The sequence below is a fragment of the Muntiacus reevesi genome, chromosome 11 (genome assembly GCF_963930625.1).
Source record: "Muntiacus reevesi chromosome 11, mMunRee1.1, whole genome shotgun sequence".
Taxonomy (NCBI): domain Eukaryota; kingdom Metazoa; phylum Chordata; class Mammalia; order Artiodactyla; family Cervidae; genus Muntiacus; species Muntiacus reevesi.
Window position 1 is genome coordinate 69408611 of NC_089259.1, and position 18675 is coordinate 69427285.

The window sequence follows — 18675 nt, forward strand, 5'->3', positions numbered from 1 at the left end:
TCCAGTAATGGACTATCAAGCATTGCCATCCTTCTCTGCCTATTAGTCAACGTGTTCAGTGTCCAAAAAACAACCATCTCTTTATTGTAATAGCACTTCTTTGTAGATCTATTTAGGTGTTTTATTACATTTTCCTGTATTCTTTAAAACAAATAGATGAAAGATGGAAAAAATTAATATGCTAACACTAACAATAATGCAATTAACATGAAGATAGAACATGAAGTAGACCAAATGAGGTAACTTTTCCATCTATATTGGAGGCATATTGGAAGTAAGCTGGTTGATTATATGTTTGTTTGTGTTTTGGCTGTACCATGTGCAGCTTGTGGGATCTTAGTTACCCAACTAGGGATGGAACCCAGGCTCCCATCTGTGGAAGCATGGAATCCTAACCCCTGGACCATCGTGGAATTCCATATATTCCCTAAATGAAAGAAAATATTTTTTTAATCTATGAATTACCTATAGCAGGTTTATTCATAATTGCCAAAATTTGGAAGCTACCAAGATGTCCTTCAGTAGGTGAATAGATAAACTGGTCCAAACAGACAATGGAATATTATTCAGCACTAAAAAAAAAAAAAAAGATGAGGTACTGAGCCATGAGATGACATGGAGGATACTTAAATGTTCATTATTAAATGAAAGTAGTCAATCTGAAAAGGCTGAGCACTATGTAATTCTAACTATATGGCATTCTCCAAAAGGCAAAACTATGAAGACAGAAAAAAGATTCCCAGAGAATAAAGGTGTGAATTAAGGGATGAATAGGGGGAGCAGAGAAGATTTTTAGGACAGTAAAAAATATTCTACATGATACCAGGATGATGGAAATGCCAGTATACTTTTGTCCAAACCCATAAAATATGCAACAGCAAGAGTGAACTCTAATATAAACTGCAGACTTTGGGTGATGTGTCAATGTGGGTTCATCAGTTATAGAAAATGTGCCACTCTGTTGGGGGATGTTGACAGTGGGAAGGCTGTGGAGTGTGTGGAAAGGGGAATAAGGTTACCTCTATCTACACCTTTAGATATTGCTTTATAGTCACCAATAGAAAGCTAACATTTTTTTAATTTATTTTTTTATAGAACGATAATTGCTTTACATAATTTTGTTGGTTTCTGTCAAACCTCAACGTGAATCAGCCACAAGGATACATATGCCCCCTCCCTTTTGAACCTCCCTCCCATCTCCCACCCCATCCCACCCCTCTAGGTTGATACAGAGCTCCCCGTCTGAGTTTTCTAAGCCATACAGCAAATTCCTTTTGGATATCTATTTTACATAGAGTAATGTAAGTTTCCATGTTACTCTTTCCAAACATCTCACCCTCTCCTCCCCTCTCCCCAAATCCATAAGTCTCTTCTCTATGTCTATTTCTCCATTGCTGCCCTGTAAATAAATTCTTCATTACCAGTTTTCTAGATTCCATATATGTGCATTAGAATACAATATTTATCTTTTTCTTTCTGACTCACTTCACTCTGTATAATAAGTTCTAGGTTCATCCACCTCATCAGGACTGACTCAAATGTGTTCCTTTTTATGGCTGAGTAATATTCCATTGTGTATATGTACCACAGCTTCTTTATTCATTTATCTATTAATGGATATCTAGGATACTTCCATGTTCTAGCTATTGTAAATAGGGCTGAAATGAACAATGGGATATATGTGTCTTTTTCAACCCTGGTTTCCTCAGGGTATATGCCTAGGAGTGGGATTGCTGGGTCACATGGTGGTTTTATTTCTAGTTTTTTAAGGACTCTCCATACCATCTTCCATAGTGACTGTATCAATTTACATTCCCACTAACAGTGCAAGAGTGTTCCATTTTCTCCACACCCTCTCCAGCATTTATTGTTTTTAGACTTTTTGATGATGCCCATTCTGACCGGTGTGAGATGATATCTCATTGTCATTTTGATTTGCATTTCTCTAACAATGAGTGATGTTGAGCATCTTTTCATGTGTTTGTTAGCCACCTGTGTGTCTTCTTTGGAGAAATGTCTGTTTAGGTCTTTTCCAACTTTTTGATTGGGTTCCTTGCTTTTCTAGCATTGAGTTGTATGAGCTGCTTGTATATTTTGGAAATTAATCATTTGTCAGTTGTTTCATTTGCTATTACTTTCTCCAATTCTGAGGATTGTCTTTTCACCTTCTTATAGTTTCCTTTGCTGTGCAAAAGATTTTAAGTTTAATCAGGTCCCACTTGCTTACTTTTGTTTTTATTTTCATTACTCTAGGAGGTGGTCATAGAGGATCTTGCTTTGACTTATGCCATCGAGTGTTCTGCCTATGCTTTCCTCTAAGAGTTTTATAGTTTCTGGTCTTAAATTTAGGTCTTAAATTTAGGTCTTTAATCCAGTTTGAGTTTATCTTTGTGTATGGTGTTAGGAAGTGTTCTAATTTCATTCTTTTACATGTAGCTGTCCAGTTTTCCCAACACCATTTATAGAAGAGGCTGTCTTTACCCATTGCATATTCTTGCTTCCTTTGTCAAAAATAAGGTATCTATAGGTATATGGGTTTATCTCTGGACTTTCTATCTTGTTCCATTGGTCTATATTTCTGTTTTTGTGCCAGTACCATACTATCTTGATGACTGTATCTTTGTAGTATAATCTGAAGTCAGGAAGGTTGATTTCTCCAGCTCCATTCTTCTTTCTCAGTACTGCTTTGGCTATTTGGGGTCTTTGTGTTTCAATATGAATTGTGAAATTTTTTGTTCTAGTTCTGTGGAAAATGCCATTGGTAATTTGATAGGGATCACATTGAATCTGTAGATTGCATTTGGTAGTATAGTCATTTACACAATATTGATTTTTCCTACTCAGGAACATGGAATACCTTTCCATCTGTTTATGTCATCTTTGATTTCTTTCATCAGTGTCTTATAATTTTCTGTGTACAATTCTTCTGTCTCCTTAGGTAAGTTTATTCCTAGATATTTAATTCTTTTTGTTGCAATGGTGAATGTGATGGATTCCTTAATTTCTCTTTCTGATTTTTCATTGTTAGTGTATAGAAATGCAAGTGATTCCCATGTATTGATTTTGTATCCTGCAACTTTGCTAAATTCACTGATTAGCTCTAGTAATTTTCTGATACTATTTCTCGGTTTTTGTTTTTTTTTTTTTTAATGTACAGTATCATGTCATCTGCAAACAGTGAAAGCTTTACTTCTTCTTTTCTGATCTGGATTCCTTTTATTTCTTTTTCTTCTCTGATTTCTGTAGCTAGGACTTCCAGAACTTTGCTGAATAATAGTGAAAGCCAACACTTTTGCATCAACATTTCTGATGTGCTTGATGCAATTTAGAACCAGGAAGCTAGATGTGTATGAGGGTACTTTGCTGGGGCAAATGGTTGCCACAGAGCAAACTGACATGGGGTCAGAGTCACGTCCGGCAGAACAATTAAAATGCTGTGGTCTCCAGACTGGGACCGTAGACAGTATGATCACAACGGTGGGAAATTCAACCTGCACAGCAGATACAGGGATTTTTTAAAAATTGCCCAGGCCAAGAAAACACAATCCTAAAGTATGCTGCTGCTAAGTTGCTTCAGTCATGTCAGACTCTATGTGACCCCATAGATGGCAGCCCACCAGGCTCTGCCGTCCCTGGGATTTTCCAGGCAAGAACACTGGAGTTGGTTGCCATTTCCTTCTCCAATGCATGAAAGTGAAAAGTGAAAGTGAAGTCGCTCAGTCATGTCTGACTCTTCATGACCCCATGGACTGCAGCCTACCAGGCTCCTCCATCCATGGGATTTTCCAGGCAAGATTACTGGAGTGGGTGTCATTGCCTTCTCCGATCCTAAAGTATATCTGAGCTTAAAAAACAAAAATAGCACAGATTATGTAATAACATACTGTAGAATACATTTTTTTTTTTTTAAGAATTAGATTCTTTGGTCACATTTTACACAAGAGCAGCTCTTACTTACCCATCTACCAGCTATACTTGCTGACTATCTACTATATGTCAGTCACTCACCACTTTATTTACAGGTAAAATGTAAACTAATCTTTATGAGGAAAGGAAGAAAGAATCCTGTTAATTCCATTTTCAGCTTTTAAGAAATGAGCTAAGAGTTATAATTGCTGGATCTGCCCTGGTTTTGGCTTCCCTGGTGGCCCAGATGCTAAAGACACCATGGACCGCTCCCTAGGACTCAAGTGCCTACTCAACAGCCTGCCCACAGGAGGTCTTAGGAAACACAGGCCTGGTGAATGACAAGGATACCCACACCCCACCACAAAGAGGAGGGTACTGCAACTTCTGAAAATATTTCATGTAACTCAAAAAGTTTTTCTGTCTCTCTGGACCAAAGAGGGGACTATGCTTCCTCCACTGCCTGAGATACACAGGGCTAGTTGCCAATACTGGTCAGTGGAAATGAGCATAGATGACAGAGACAAAGCTAATCAGGCTACTTAAATGACAGCCTCAGGCTCCCTAGGGTCTATTCTCCTGGTAGGCTGGCCCTGGAGAAATCCTGTTTTGATAAGAGAAGAGAAAGAGGAAAGACCACACCATATTCTTCTTCTGGCATGAAGGACAGTTACTCAGCAGTGAACTGATGCACAGAGAAAAGTACATAAGCAAGAAGTCAAAGTTTGGTTTGTTTATCCCTCAAATAAATAAATAAATGTAAGTGAGCTGATAAGTGCATATCAATACAAGAGGAAAATAAGTAATTTTAGACTTTTTTCCATATATGAAAACCATCTGAAAGTATATGAAGAAAATAAATACACTCAAGTGTTATTTCTGGAACAAATAAACAAAGGGTGGTATAAACGTACAATGAAATATCACTCAGCATTAAAAAGGAAGGAAATTCTGACACAGGTTGCAGCATGGATGAACCTTGAAGACTGTGATGTTGTGACTTATAATTAGAAATATAGTTGGTCTTCATGCTGCTCCCCTGCTCAGAGATCCTGAAACCTTTAGGAGAACTAAGAGCGATGAGGTGTATTTTGTTAGTTATAACAAAAATTATAACAAGCCCCTTTCAGCCACACCTGAGTTTTTGAATGCCTGCTTATCAGTGAAACCAAATTCCTGGTTAAAGGATGGAACTTTCAATCCCACCCTCCACATCCAGGAGAAGAGGAACTGGAAACAGTTCCACAGTGGCCAATGCTTTAATCAACCTTGCCTAACGATGCTTCTATGAAGCCTCAATAAAAAACCAGTAGGATGGGATTCACATAACCTTCTGGTTAGTGAACATGTGCAGGAGCTGGGAGGGTGACTGTCCTGCAGAGGGCTTGGAAGCCCTTGCCACTCCCCCCTACTTTGCTCTCCACATCTCTTCCATCTGGCTGTTCCTGAGTTGACTGCTTTTATCATAAGCCAGTAATCTAGTTGAGTAAACTGTTTTCCTGAGTTGTCAGTCACCCCATAAAATTACCAAGCCCAAAGAGGAGGTTATGGGAACCCTGATTTATGACCAATCCATGAGAATAACAGGTAACCACCTGGACTCACGACTGGCTTCTAAAGTTGAGAAGAAGGGGTAGTTTTGTGGGACTGAGTCCTTAACCAAAGACAAGGTCTAACACTAAGTCCAGGCAGATAATTGTAGGACATAGTTACGTCTGGAGAGTTGGAGAATTGGTTAGTATTGGTTAGTACACACTTGGTGTCCAGAACTACTGAGTAACTAAAACATAAATACTGTGATTCCAGTTTTATGAGGTGCCTAGAGTAGTCAAATTCATAGAGACACAAAGTAGAATGGTGTTGGCTGGGGGATGGGGGAGGGTGGGGTGTCTAATGGATACAGAGTTCAGGTGGGAGATGAAAAAGTTCTGGAGATGTACAGTGGTGATGGTTGCACAACAATGTGACTATAATTAATGCCACAGAAGAGGACATTTAAAAATGGTTAAAATGGTTCACTTTGTGTTATATATATTTTAACACATCAAATGTGAAAGTGTTAGTCGCTCAGTTGTGTCCAACTCTTTGCTATCCCATGGACTGTAACCCACCAGGCTCCTCTGTCGATGGGATTCTTGAGGCAAGAATACTGGAGTGGCTTGCCATTTCCTTCTTCAGGAGATCCTCCCAACCCAGGTGTGGAACCCGGTCTCTTGGCACTGCAGGCAGACTCTTTACCATCTGAGCCATCAGGGAAGGGTATATTCATATTCATTGGAAGGACAGATGCTAAAGCTGAAGCTCCCGTACTGTGGCCACCTGAGTGCCGGAGGAGAAGGGGGCGACAGAGGATGAGATGGTTGGATGGCATTACAAGCTCAATGGGCATGAGTCTGAGTAAACTTTAGTGAAGGACAGGGAAGCCTGGAGAGCTGCAGTCCGTGGAGTCACAAAGAATAGGACGCGACTTTAGTGACTGAACAACCACCACCATGTGAGGGAAGAGAAAATTCCTTTTTCTTTTACTCTTCTAGGCTCTCTGGCTGGGGCCTTAGAAATTCAAGTGATGTAAGACAGATGAACAAGAGAAACACAGTTTATTAACCTGTGCAGCATGCACGTGTGTGCAAGAAGTCTTTTGCCATTTACAGTTGCTGTACTCAGATGTGTTTGTAAAAGTGTTTCATCTTTAAGAAGATTCATAGGAAGGACTTTTGACAAGCATAGGTTTCTGATAAGATTCGCCACTGGTGCTGGCATAAAGAGCACAGCTTGCAAGAAAACTTAGCTAACCAAGATTTTCTCCAGTGAAGAGAGATTAAAACCCAAGTCAGAAGAGAGCAAAGGTCTGGGAACAAGAGGTAGAGAGCTGGAGATCCCTGTCCCCAGGGGTCACCATTCTCAACCTCCCAGGCAAGGGCAAAGTAGGAGGGAAACAGGATATGACAGAAACCCCCCCAAGTACAGCTGGTGCCTTACCTTCTGCTAGAATCCAGGAGAGTTGACAGCTTTGTAGAGGAGACTCCCATGCCATCATCTTGTATTACAAGTAAAATAGAAAACCCTGATTTCCCACTTAGCGTCTGGAAAATTCAGAAAGAGGGAGGCAGCAGGCTTACAGAGTCTGTGAGCCAGGATGAGAGGATGCCATAGAGGGAGATGAAACGTGTGCCATCAAGCTGAGGAGAAAATGAGAACCCAGTTACATCCTTCATCAGCAAGGCTGATTTTAAAAACAAAATACATGGCAAAGACATTTGCCCAGGAAAAGCAGAAGCCAGACTTTGCTAAAGTTAAAAGACGGCACTAGAAAGGTAAATAAGAACTCTTCCTAAATCTAGATCATCGGCTTTGTAATCAAGTTAGATCAATAATCCCTATTCTTCATCCTCTATGTTACAAGTGGTGCAGGAGAAGGAAATATCTCATCCTGGGAGACATGGGAGTACCAGGAAACAACTTTCAAGTGAGGGTCCTTGGCTTTATGCAGGAAAGAATTGAAGAGTGAGCTGAAGTAGAGAGAAAATGGACTTATTCAGGAAGACACACATTCCATACTAAGAATGTGGACCTTCTCAAAAGGCAAGAGGACCCAGGGTATGGGGTTGTGAGTTGCTATGGGCTGGATAATTTCATACAATCATGAGTGGGAGGAATATTCTTGCTATTCCAGGGAAGAGATGGGGATTTTCAAGAATTGAACCATCTAACTCTTTTGAAATGGAGCAAGAAAGACCCTATGGTCCTTGCCCCCCACGTCCTCTACCTGTCTTATGTCTGTGGAAAAACTTTAGCCAAAGAATAAAAGTTTAATTAGAGAAGTGAGAACATGTAAACCAAAGGAAAAGTCAAATGAGACCAAATAATAATAATGTAGTCATTAAGCATAGTTAAGGACCTCTCAATTCCTTCTCAAGGGTTATAGATACTATTCTGAGCCATAACCTCTGAGCTGTGTTATAGGTACTCAAAACCCCACTAGGTAAAAGAACTACATAATGACCGAACTGTAGTCATGACACAAACTGCAACAATTCTGAGAACTGACCTTGAGAAACGGGAATCAACCCTGGAATTTAAGATTAACTGTACTTAAAACAATCAAGATGAAGCTTGTCAGACCACTGATGACCAATTTTAAGATGACTGTCAGAGCTGACTCTGTTATTTCAACATATATCTCTCTTCCTCTGTGTATTAAAAGCTCTTGTTCACTGATTGTCAAGGGTTGGGGCAGTCGGCCTTTAGAGAGGTATGCACCCTCACCTGCCCCCATGCTGGCATCCAAAATAAAGTAGATGTTTCTTTCCACCAACCTGGTCTCTTTATTGGTTTTTGAGTGGGGAACAACTGGGGCTTCCCCTATCCCGCCACCTTCGGTATCACTTTTTTGCCCGTATGTAGTCAACCTTGTAACTATCACAGCACCTTTCATGGCACGAGGGGGCTGATTTTTAGTGTTATAATGAAGGTGCTATGAGTTAGAGGTCAGAGACCAGACCATGCTCAAAACCATCTTGATTGTAGCTAGTTTGAGTCAGTTTTTGTGGGATCCTATTTTTCTCAAAATCTGTGTCTCCCTCCTCTTTTTTTTTTAACGATTGTGCCCCCTTCCTTTCCCTATCACAAGCATAAACACACTGTTTCCATAGTGAAGAGGCAGCCTTGGCCTGTCACCTGGGAGTCTATACCTGGTTTCCTGTGCACCCTGATGCCTACATCCTTCCCTTTCCCATTTAACCAATACACAGTTGTCTTCTTCAAATGAAGGGCATCAAGGATTCCCACTTATTTCAGAGCACCATCAAGTTTCAGTCACAAGCAAGTTAACCTTATGGGCAAAAAAACAATAAAGCAAACAAAATTGATTATATCAATGGCTTCCCTTTTTGGACCTTTAGGCATAGAGGAGAAATTGGTCTCTTTCTCTTCATCAAGATTATCTCCATAGGTAACAAAGGAAAGAGTCATTAAAGGTAAAGTGGCATCCTTAATATTCCGTGAGGCTGGGCTGTGATGGAACAGTCACCAACAAAGCCCATCAACAATTCCCTGGGAGTAAAAGTAGAATCTGGGTAATAAAATAGAGTGTTACCTTTTATCTATCCCTTTGTGCTGAGTCGAGTTTCACTTGCTCACAGGGTACCTCTGCAGAGGCCTTTCACCTGGCCTTTCAAACAAGACTCCCTGGTGCGAAATAGCTCTGCCAACACCTCAGCTCCAAGGGCTGTGTGTAAAGTCGATGCACCCAGCACTGTGACTCAAGACGGTGGCCAGGGGCCAAGTGCAGAGATGCTGTTCCAGGCACTGCGGTCTGGAGCCACGGGCAGCACGTCTGAGCCTGTTCTTTGAGAACCCTGCCTCTTCCACCAGCCCAGCTGACAGGAATCACATATAGCAGCCCCATGGAGGACTTTTAAGGGACAGCATGTACTCTAAAGCACATTCTATTGGCACGAGCCACACCTTGGAGAGGGACTTCCCAGGTGGCTCAGCGGTAAATATCCCATCTGCCAGTGCAGGAGACTTGCGTTGATCATGGGTCAGGAAGATTCCCTGGAGAAGGAGTTCTCCAGTATTCTCGCCTGGAGAATTCCATGGTATTCTGGTGGGCCGTAGTCCATGGATCTGCAAAGACTCAGACATGACTGACTCACTTACAGTTTCTCACACTTTCTAGCAATGAAAGCAGCTGCCATTTGGGAAGAAATGAGATCTTTTGCTTCCAACAGAGGTTCTCAGTTGGCTGCAGGGTGGAATCACCTGCGGGATTTTAAAAAGTGTTGACTCCTACCTCCCTCCTCTGAGATTCTGAGTTAAGTGAGAAGAGGATTCAGCACTGGTATTTGACGGAGCTCCCCTGGTGACCTGAATTTATAGCCAAGTTTGCAAACCATTGATTGTTGCCATATTTAAGATATAAAGGATTGTACCTGGATGAGGAAGCAGAGTGATTCTTCAGGAGCAGAAGTGTGTGTTTCTGGGTATAAAGTGTAGATGTGGTGGATGAGGTCGAGGCCTGTGACCCTTCTTGCTTGTCCCGCGGCCTTCCTGGCCTCTCATTCCACAGCCTTTCCTCGATGCGCACCTGGACGCCTGGAGTCTGCTGTCCCCTGGTGGTAGTTTTCAGTATAGCACAGCTGTCCCTGGAGATTTCATACAAGCCCAGCCTTACTTCAGTCACTTCGGTTGTGTTGGACTCTTTGCGACCCCATGGACTGCTGCACACCAGGCCTCCCTGTCCATCACCAATTTCCGGAGCTTGCTCAAACTCATGTCTATTGACTGGATGATGCCATCCAATCATCTCATCCTCTGTCGTCCACTTCTCCTCCTGCCCCCAATCCCTCCCAGCATCAGGGTCTTTTCCAATGAGTCACTTCTTCACATCAGGCAGCCAAAGTATTGGAGTTGCAGCTTCAGCATCAGTCCTTCCAATGAATATTCAGGACTGAATTCCTTTAGGATGGAATGGTTGGGTTATCTCCTTGCAGTCCAAGGGACTCTCAAGAGTCTTCTCCAACACCACAGTTCAAAAGCATCAGTTCTTTGGTGCTCAAATTTCTTTATAGTCCAACTCTCACATCCATACATGACTACCAGAAAAACCATAGATTTAACTAGACAGACCTTTGTCAGCAAAGTAATGTGGTTTTTAATATTCTATCTAGGTTGGCCATAGCTTTTCTTCCAAGGAACAAGTGTCTTTTAATTTCATGGCTGTAGTCACCATATGCAGTGATTTTGGAGCCCCCAAATATAAAGTCTCTCACTGTTTCCATTGTTTCCCCACCTATATGCCATAAAGTGATGGGACCAGATGCCATGATCTTCATTTTTTGAGTGCTGAGTTCTAAGCCAGCTTTTTCCACTCTCCTCTTTCACCTTCATTAAGAGGCTCTTTTTTTAGTTTCTCTTTGATTTCTGCCATAATGGTGGTGTCATCTGCATATATAAGTTTACTGATATTTCTCCTAGCAATCTTGATTCCAGCTTGTGCTTCATCAAGCCCAGCATTTCTCATGATGTACTCTGCATATATGTTAAATAAGCAGGGTAACAATATACAGCCTTGACATACTCCTTTCCCAATTTGGAACCAATCTGCTGTTCCATGTCTGGTTCTAACTGTTTCTTCTTGACCTGCATACAGATTTCTTAGGAAGCAGATTGGGTGGCCTGGTATTCCCATCTCTTTAAGAATTTTCCATAGTTTTTTCTTTCTTTTTTTTTTTTTGTGATCCACCCAGTCAAAGTCTTTGGTGTAGTCAATAAGACAAAAGTAGATGTTTTTCTGAAATTCTCTTGCTTTTTTGATGATCCAGTAGATGTTGGCAATTTGATCTCTGGTTCCTCTGCCTTTTCTAAATCCAGCTTGAACATGTGGGATTTCATAGTTTATGTACTCTTGAAGCCTCACTTGGAGAATTTTGAGCATTACTAATATGTGAGATGAGTGCAGTTGTGTGGTAGTTTGAGCATTCTTTGGCATTGCCTTTCTTTGGAATTGGAATGAAAACAGACATTTTCCAGTCCTGTGACTACTGCTGATTTTTCCCAGTTTGCTGGCATATGGAGTGCAACACTTTCACAGTATCATCTTTTAGGATTTGAAATTGCATCACCTCCACTAGGTTTGTTCCTAGTGATGCTTCCTAAGGCCCACTTGACTTCGCATTCCAGGATATCTGGCTCTTGGTGAGTGATTACACCATTGTGGTTATCTGGGTCATGAAGATCTTTTTTTTACATAGTTCTGTGTATTCTTGCCACCTCTTCTTAATATCTTCTGCTTCTGTTAGGTCCATACAATTTCTGTCCTTTACTGAGCCCATCTTTGCATGAAATGTTTCCTTGTTATCTCTAATTTTCTTGAAGAGATCTCTAGTCTTTCCCATTCTATTGTTTTACTTTATTTCTTTGCACTGATCACGGAGGAAGACTTTCTCATCTCTCTTTGCTGTTCTTTGGAACTCTGCAATCAAATGGGCATATCTTTCCTTTTCTCCTTTGCATTAAGTTTCTCTTCTTTCTCAGCTATTTGTAAGGCCTCCTCAGACAACTATTTTGCCTTTTTGCATTTCTTTTTTGGGGGATGGTCCTGATCACTGCCTCCTGTACAATGTCACGAACCTCTTTCCATAGTTCTTCACCCACTCTATCAGATCTAATCCCTTGAATCTATTTGTCACTTACACTGTATAATCATAAGGGATTTGATTTGAGCCTTAGCTCATCACAAACCTATGAGCAGTATTCCCAAGGTGTGACTTGCTGGGAGGGAAATCTTGGGAACTATACATGATGAGCAGCTCGGCAGTAACTTCAGGAGTTGCTCCAGCAAAGGGAAGCTCAGGAAGCTCCAGGCCACTGGCCAAGCATGGGTGCATCACACGGCTATGACAGGAGCCTTCCTGTGCCTGGTGTCTGAGGTCTGTGTGTGCTCAGTCGTGACAACTGTTTGGGACCCCATGGAAAGAGGAATGGGATTCTCCAGGCAGTAATACTGGAGTGGGTTGCCATTCCCTCCTCCAGGGGATCTTTCCGATCCAGGGATCGAAGGTGTGTCTCTTGGGTCTCCTGAACTGGTAGGTGGATTCCTTACCACTAGCACCCAGCCTGGGGATCTGAGGAAATTGTTCTTATCAGTCAGGTGCTTCCCAGGTGGCTCAGTGGTTAAAAAAAAAAATCTGCCTGCTAATGCAGGAGAAACAGGAGATTCAAGTTCAATCCCTGGGTCAGGAAGAGCCCCTGGAGGGAGAAATGGCAACCCATCCCAATATTCTTGTCTGGAGAATCCCTTGGACAGAGAAGCCTGGAGGGCTACAATCATAGGGTCGCAAAGAGTCAGACATGACTGAGCACAGTGACAAGTGCCTATGACATCAAGCATCAAGAAGTGCAGAGGTGCAATGTAATGAGGGTCCCCATAAACAGCAACCGCCTCTTATTCTGCTCTGCATGGCAGAATGTGTTATTTAACTATGATGTTTAATTTCTTAGGATATAAAAATTTATTATTATCATGCTTTCATCATCAAAATTTATGATCTTGGTCTTTCCTTTTTGCCTTTGTATAAAGCCAAAAGAGAGATACTGGCTACTTTGACAACCTTAAAGTGAACCCCAGGAATGTCACCGTCAGCATGACTTTGATGACTCTATCCAGTGACCAGAACTTCATTGTTTTCCTCAATAAAATTCAAACAACCATCCCTGGGTACAAAGGCTGTGATTTTTGTCATTCTTGATGAGCTGAACCCTGACGGCAGAATTTGGTTGTTTGGCTTCAGCCCCTACTTTTTCAAGCACGATTCCCTTCTCACGATAAGCACCTCCAAAGGGGTTGGCCTTTAGGACTGTGCCCAAGTGGACTTTCTTGTACCGTTTGTCATGACCAGAAGTGTCTGGTCTCGTCAATGGCTACAGAGCTTCCTGGCAGTATGAAGATCGTGACACTTGCCCGTCCTACCAGTGCCATCGGCCTGAGGGAAAGACTATCATGTTTAATTTTAATGTAAGCTCAGAGGGTATTAGGACCCCTATCTTACAGACAAGGAAACAAGCCTACAGAGTTTAAGGACCTTGATCAAAAATCATACAACTCCTAACTAACAGATGACTTTGAGCCCAGGCTGGTGGGACCACAGTCTATCCCCACTCCTCCCATGTCCCAGCCGGACCTGGAGGTCTCCCTGCCCAAAGACCTGCTCAGCAGCTTCAGCCTGACCCCCCAGGTAGGTCCGTGTGGTCCCTACAGGCGCCACAGCCCCTTTGCTCCTATTGCCCCTGACTTGTGTCCTTCCTTCTTCAGGGCAGCCCGAGAGCCCATGGTCAGCAGGAGGACACCCTTGCCCCATTCTAGCAGCCAACTCCCAGGGGTGGGGTCAGGCCAGGTTGTGAGGAGAATCAGGAGAGAAGCAGGAAGGTGTGAGCTCGTGGTCAGCACCTTCCTTTGACCTGGAACCTCCCTCTCTTCTCCCTGACACTTCCTGCCCCTTGGGGCAGCTCCTCTCCATGCCCCATCCCCCCAAATTACAAGTGCTCCTGTAGCTCTGCTGTGGTTCAGTCACCAGGGGAGAGGTCAGAATGCAGAGTCCTGGGCTCCAGCCCCAAAGATCTGATCCAGCATCCTAGTGGATTCTGATGCAGGGGATCCTCTGAGCACATTCTGAGAAGATTCTAACAGACCTGCCACTCACATCTGTGGGCCCTGGGTCAAGAGTATAATGAAGCCCATCCTATATGTTTAAATATTTTAAAGTTATAAATCAAGCTAACACACTGTCAAGTACACCTTCGTAACCACCTGGCAGGCTGGGATTCCTGGACCCTGGAGTTCGGAGCCAGAAGGTAGGACAGCAGAGGGCGGGGCTGCCCCAGCCCCCAGCCCTCCCCCGCTCTCCCCACCTCTGGCTCTGACTCTGTGTCCTGAGGAAACTGCTGCTCAAGCAAGAGCATTACAGCCTTCAAGACCAAGTTCAGGCCACCCTCTTCCGCTCCACAAACAGCTGTATCTTGCCCACTTGTTGGGCTGGGAAATGGGCCCCAGAAGGGGGCTGGCATCGGCTGAGAGCAGGGATTCTAGGGTCCAGGTGCTCAGAGCAGGGCCTGGAGGGGGAGGGGCTCCAGGTGGCCACACCCCCTTGTCCTCTATGCAACCACAAGACGACGGGAGAAGGGCCTCTAAACAAGTTCTTCTCTAACTGTAACGTGAGCAAAACTCACCTGGAATCTGGAGATTCTTGAGTCTGTAGGTCTGGGTTAGAGACACAGTTCCATGTTCCTAACAGCCTCCTAGGCCAAGCCGACTCTGCTGATCTACAGGTCACGTTTAGAATAGCAGAGCTCTAGGACAGGGTGGGCAAAGTGTTTCTACAAAGGACTAGAAGTACATTTCCAGGTGTTGTGGGCCCCACAATCTCTGCAACCCCTCAGCTCTGCTGGTGGAGCACAAACGAGGCCACAGACAAATGTCAGTGAATGAGTGTGAAGTGAAAGTCGTTCAGTTGTGTCCGACTGTTTGCAATCCCATGGACTATACAGTCCATAGAATTCCCCAGGCAAGAGTACTGGAATGGTTAGTCTTTCCCTTCTCCAGGAGACTTTCCCAACCCAGGGACTGAACCCAGGTCTCCCACATTGCAAGTGGATTCTTTACCAACTGAGCCACAAGGAAAGCCCAAGAATACTAGAATGGGTAGCCTATCTCTTCTCCAGCAGATCTTCCCAACCCAGGAACTGAACCCAGGTCTCCTGACCTGCAGGCAGATTCTTTACCAACTGAGCTATCAGGGGATGCATGTGCCTTGAACACTGAAAATAGAATTTCATACCATTTTACTATAAAACAAAATATTCTTCTTTGGAATCTTTCAACCAATTAAAAATATAAAAACAATTATTAACTCATGGGATATAAGGAACAGATCGTGGGTCAGGCTTAGCCCCAAACCTTTAAAATATAAGGATGTTTTAACATAACCACAATACCAACATCACACCTAAAAATACTTAGCAATAATTCTGTAATATCATCAAATACTTTCAATGTTTGTGTGTCTAATTGTCTCATGGTAGATTCACCCCTGTTCTTAATAGAGAATCACTATCTAATATGTCCCTTTATTCCCTTCCCTGTCCCCCCAGCAGTTCAGCGTCTCATACTCTGTAAACGTTGGCATGCTACAATTCACCAGTAGATTACTCTAGTAACCATGACATTTGCTAACTTCCTTGGCATTTACACAAAACACCAGTTGTATACAATTTGCAATTATATATGAATATCTGAACACTGAAATTGAAAATAGACTATTTGCTCTGCATAACATGCATAAGACATCACTACATCCCAATTTCAAGGAAAAAATATTGATGTCAAACAAATTCCAATTTATTTTTTAAAACAATGAGCATGGGAAACCCATGTTACTATGTTGAGCTTTATCTTTACTATGTCAACATTTTTAGTGTTAATGGAGGCCCTGATGTATTTATAGTCTTCTGCTTAAGAGCAAATTGAATCCATTTGCATAATTGATCTGTGATAAATACCAATTGCAAATGTACAGTCTGAATTGTATTAAGTGTTGCTACCTCTGAATAAGGGCTTCCCAGGTGACTCAGTGGGTACAGAATATGCCTGCAATGCAGGAGATGCAGGAGACACGGGTTTGATCCTTGGATAAGGAAGATCCCCTGGGGAAGGGAATGGCAACCCAACCCACTCCAATATTTTGCCTGGAGAATCTCATGGACAGAGGAGCCTGGTGGGCTACAGTCCATGAGGTCACAAAGAGTTGAACATGACTGAAGCAACTGAGCACATCTCTGAATAAAACAGTTTCTTTTTCAAACCCACTCTGGCCTGTTGTGAACAAAGAATCAGGATGTGACATTCAGATAGAGTCTTTAAGGCCATCTAGTCGAGCTTCCTCAGGTAACAGCAGACTAAAACCTCATTATGAAATCACACAGCAATGTGATGGTTTTGTGCAATTTGCCATTTTTCTTCCAGTAATATTCCTTTTTCCCTCCATTCCTACCCTGCAGTAAGCACACTATTAAAAAATCTAGCTGAATAATATTTCATTTTTATGCAAATATTTTATATTTATATATGTAAATATTTAGTGGAAATATTTTATTTGCACAAAACTCAAACTGTGCAATTCATCCTCCCTTTTTCTGTCCTCTAAAAACATTCAGCAAAAATTTACTGGGTCCTGCTGTGGACAAACAAGATCTTTTCCTCCTGCTCAGCTGGGTCTTCCATTTGAGCTCACATGTTGTAATTCCCTAGAAAAGTGTTAAAACAACTTTAGGAAATCAGCCTGCATTATATTTCTAATAGACAGCTTATATGACTCTTTCCAGCAGATGTTAAAGTAATTTTGAATCATTTGTCATCCTACCTTCCTATATCCAAATTAGCATAATACAAGAATATCCTCTCTGTTCTGAAAAGCAAGTTCTCTGTGCAGGACAGGCTGTAAACCTTGCTCTTGACAGTTCTCATCAGGTTTACCCGAAGACCAACTTCTTATTGGGTTGTGACAACTATAATAAACTAAAGAAGAGACCTGAACTTTATCCAACTAGTTTTTATTTGAAGGAATGATCCTCGGTTCATTTTAAAAATGAACTTGTACCTGGGATGGATTGCCAAGGAACCAGGAGAATCAACCACGGAGTAAATATTATCAAGTGTAGGTTTACTTCATCTTCGGAATTGACCTTTTATTATTAAGAAACAACCCCAATCATCTCTAGTAATTCTCCTTATGTTGAAGTCTTCTTTGTCTGAAATCAATAGAGCTGCCCTAGTTTCCTTAGGATTACTGTTGGCATGAATATCTTTTTCTATATTGCTATTTTCAACTTGTCTGTGTTTATATTTAAAGTGATTCTTTTATAAATAGCATATAATTGGTTATTGATTTCATAAAAAAATCCAGTCTAATAATCTTTATTTAGTTAATTAAAATGTTTGATTTGTTTATATTTCTTGTAATCACGGATGTGGTTGGGTTTTAAGTCTATACCTTGTTTTCTTTTTTCCTGTTTCTTCTATATGGTTTTGTTCCTCCTTTCCTATCATCTTTTTGGTTAATTGAATAAATTTTAATATTCCATTCTATTCCCTCTATCATCCTTTTAGGTATGCCTCTTGGTTTTTTTTTTTTTTCTAATAGTTGTTTCTGTTGCTGTTGCTCAGTCACCCAGTCATGTCTAACCTATACAGTAAAGCATGCCAGGCTTCCCTGTCTCTTACCATCTCCTGAAGTTTGCCCAAGTTTCAAGTTCATTGCATTGGTGATGCCATCCAGTCATCTCATCCTCTGACACCCTCTTCTTCTTCTGCCTTCAATCTTTCCCAGAATCAGGGACTTTTGCAGTTAGTCGTCTGTTCACTTCAGATGAACAAAATACTGGTGTTTCAACTTCGGCGTCAGTCTGTCCAATGAGGAAGGACTCCAGCAAGTCCTTCCAATTTCCAATAGTTGTTCTAGTGATTACAATATACATTTTTAACTTGTCACCATCTAGTTTGAATGGCAATGTTTCCTTTACTCACTCCCATCCCCATCCTTTGTGCTACAGCATTTTACTTCTGCACATGTTATAAGGGATAGATGTACTTAGTTCTCATTAGATTTCAGAGATGATGAAAAATGAGTTTGGCTCAACTTCTAGTTTCTGACTTTGGGATATCACCTGCAGTTCACCTAGAAAAAAGAGTTTAAAAATATCATCAGTCTTAGAGTACAAATGAGATCATAATTGCAATAATACTCCAAATCTCAATGTTCTGTCTTCCCACAAATTTCAGTTCAGTTCAGTTCAGTTCATTTCAGTCACTCAGTCGTGTCCGACACTTTGCGACCCCATGAATCTCAGCATGCCAGGCCTCCCTGTCCATCACCAACTCCCGGAGTTTACTCAAACTCATGCCCATGGATTTGGTGATGCCATCCAGCAATCTCATCCTCTGTCGTTCCATTCTCCTCCTGCCCCCAATCCCTCCCAGCATCAGGGTCTTTTCCAATGAGTCAGCTCTTCACGTGAGGTGGCCAAAGTATTGGAATTTCAGCTTCACCATCAGTCCTTCCAATGAACACCCAGGACTGATCTCCTTTAGGATGGACTGGTTGGATCTCCTTGCAGTCCAAGGGACTCTCAAGAGTCTTCTCCAACACCACAGTTCAAAAGCATCAATTTTTTGGCGCTCAGCTTTCTTCACAGTCCAACTCTCACATCCATACA

General features: G+C 42.0%; 1 pseudogene; it reads right to left on the reverse strand.

Moving 5' to 3' along the window:
• Window positions 1-12950: 12950 nt before the first annotated feature.
• Window positions 12951-14472, reverse strand: LOC136144484 (small ribosomal subunit protein uS12-like; annotated as a pseudogene).
• Window positions 14473-18675: the final 4203 nt, after the last annotated feature.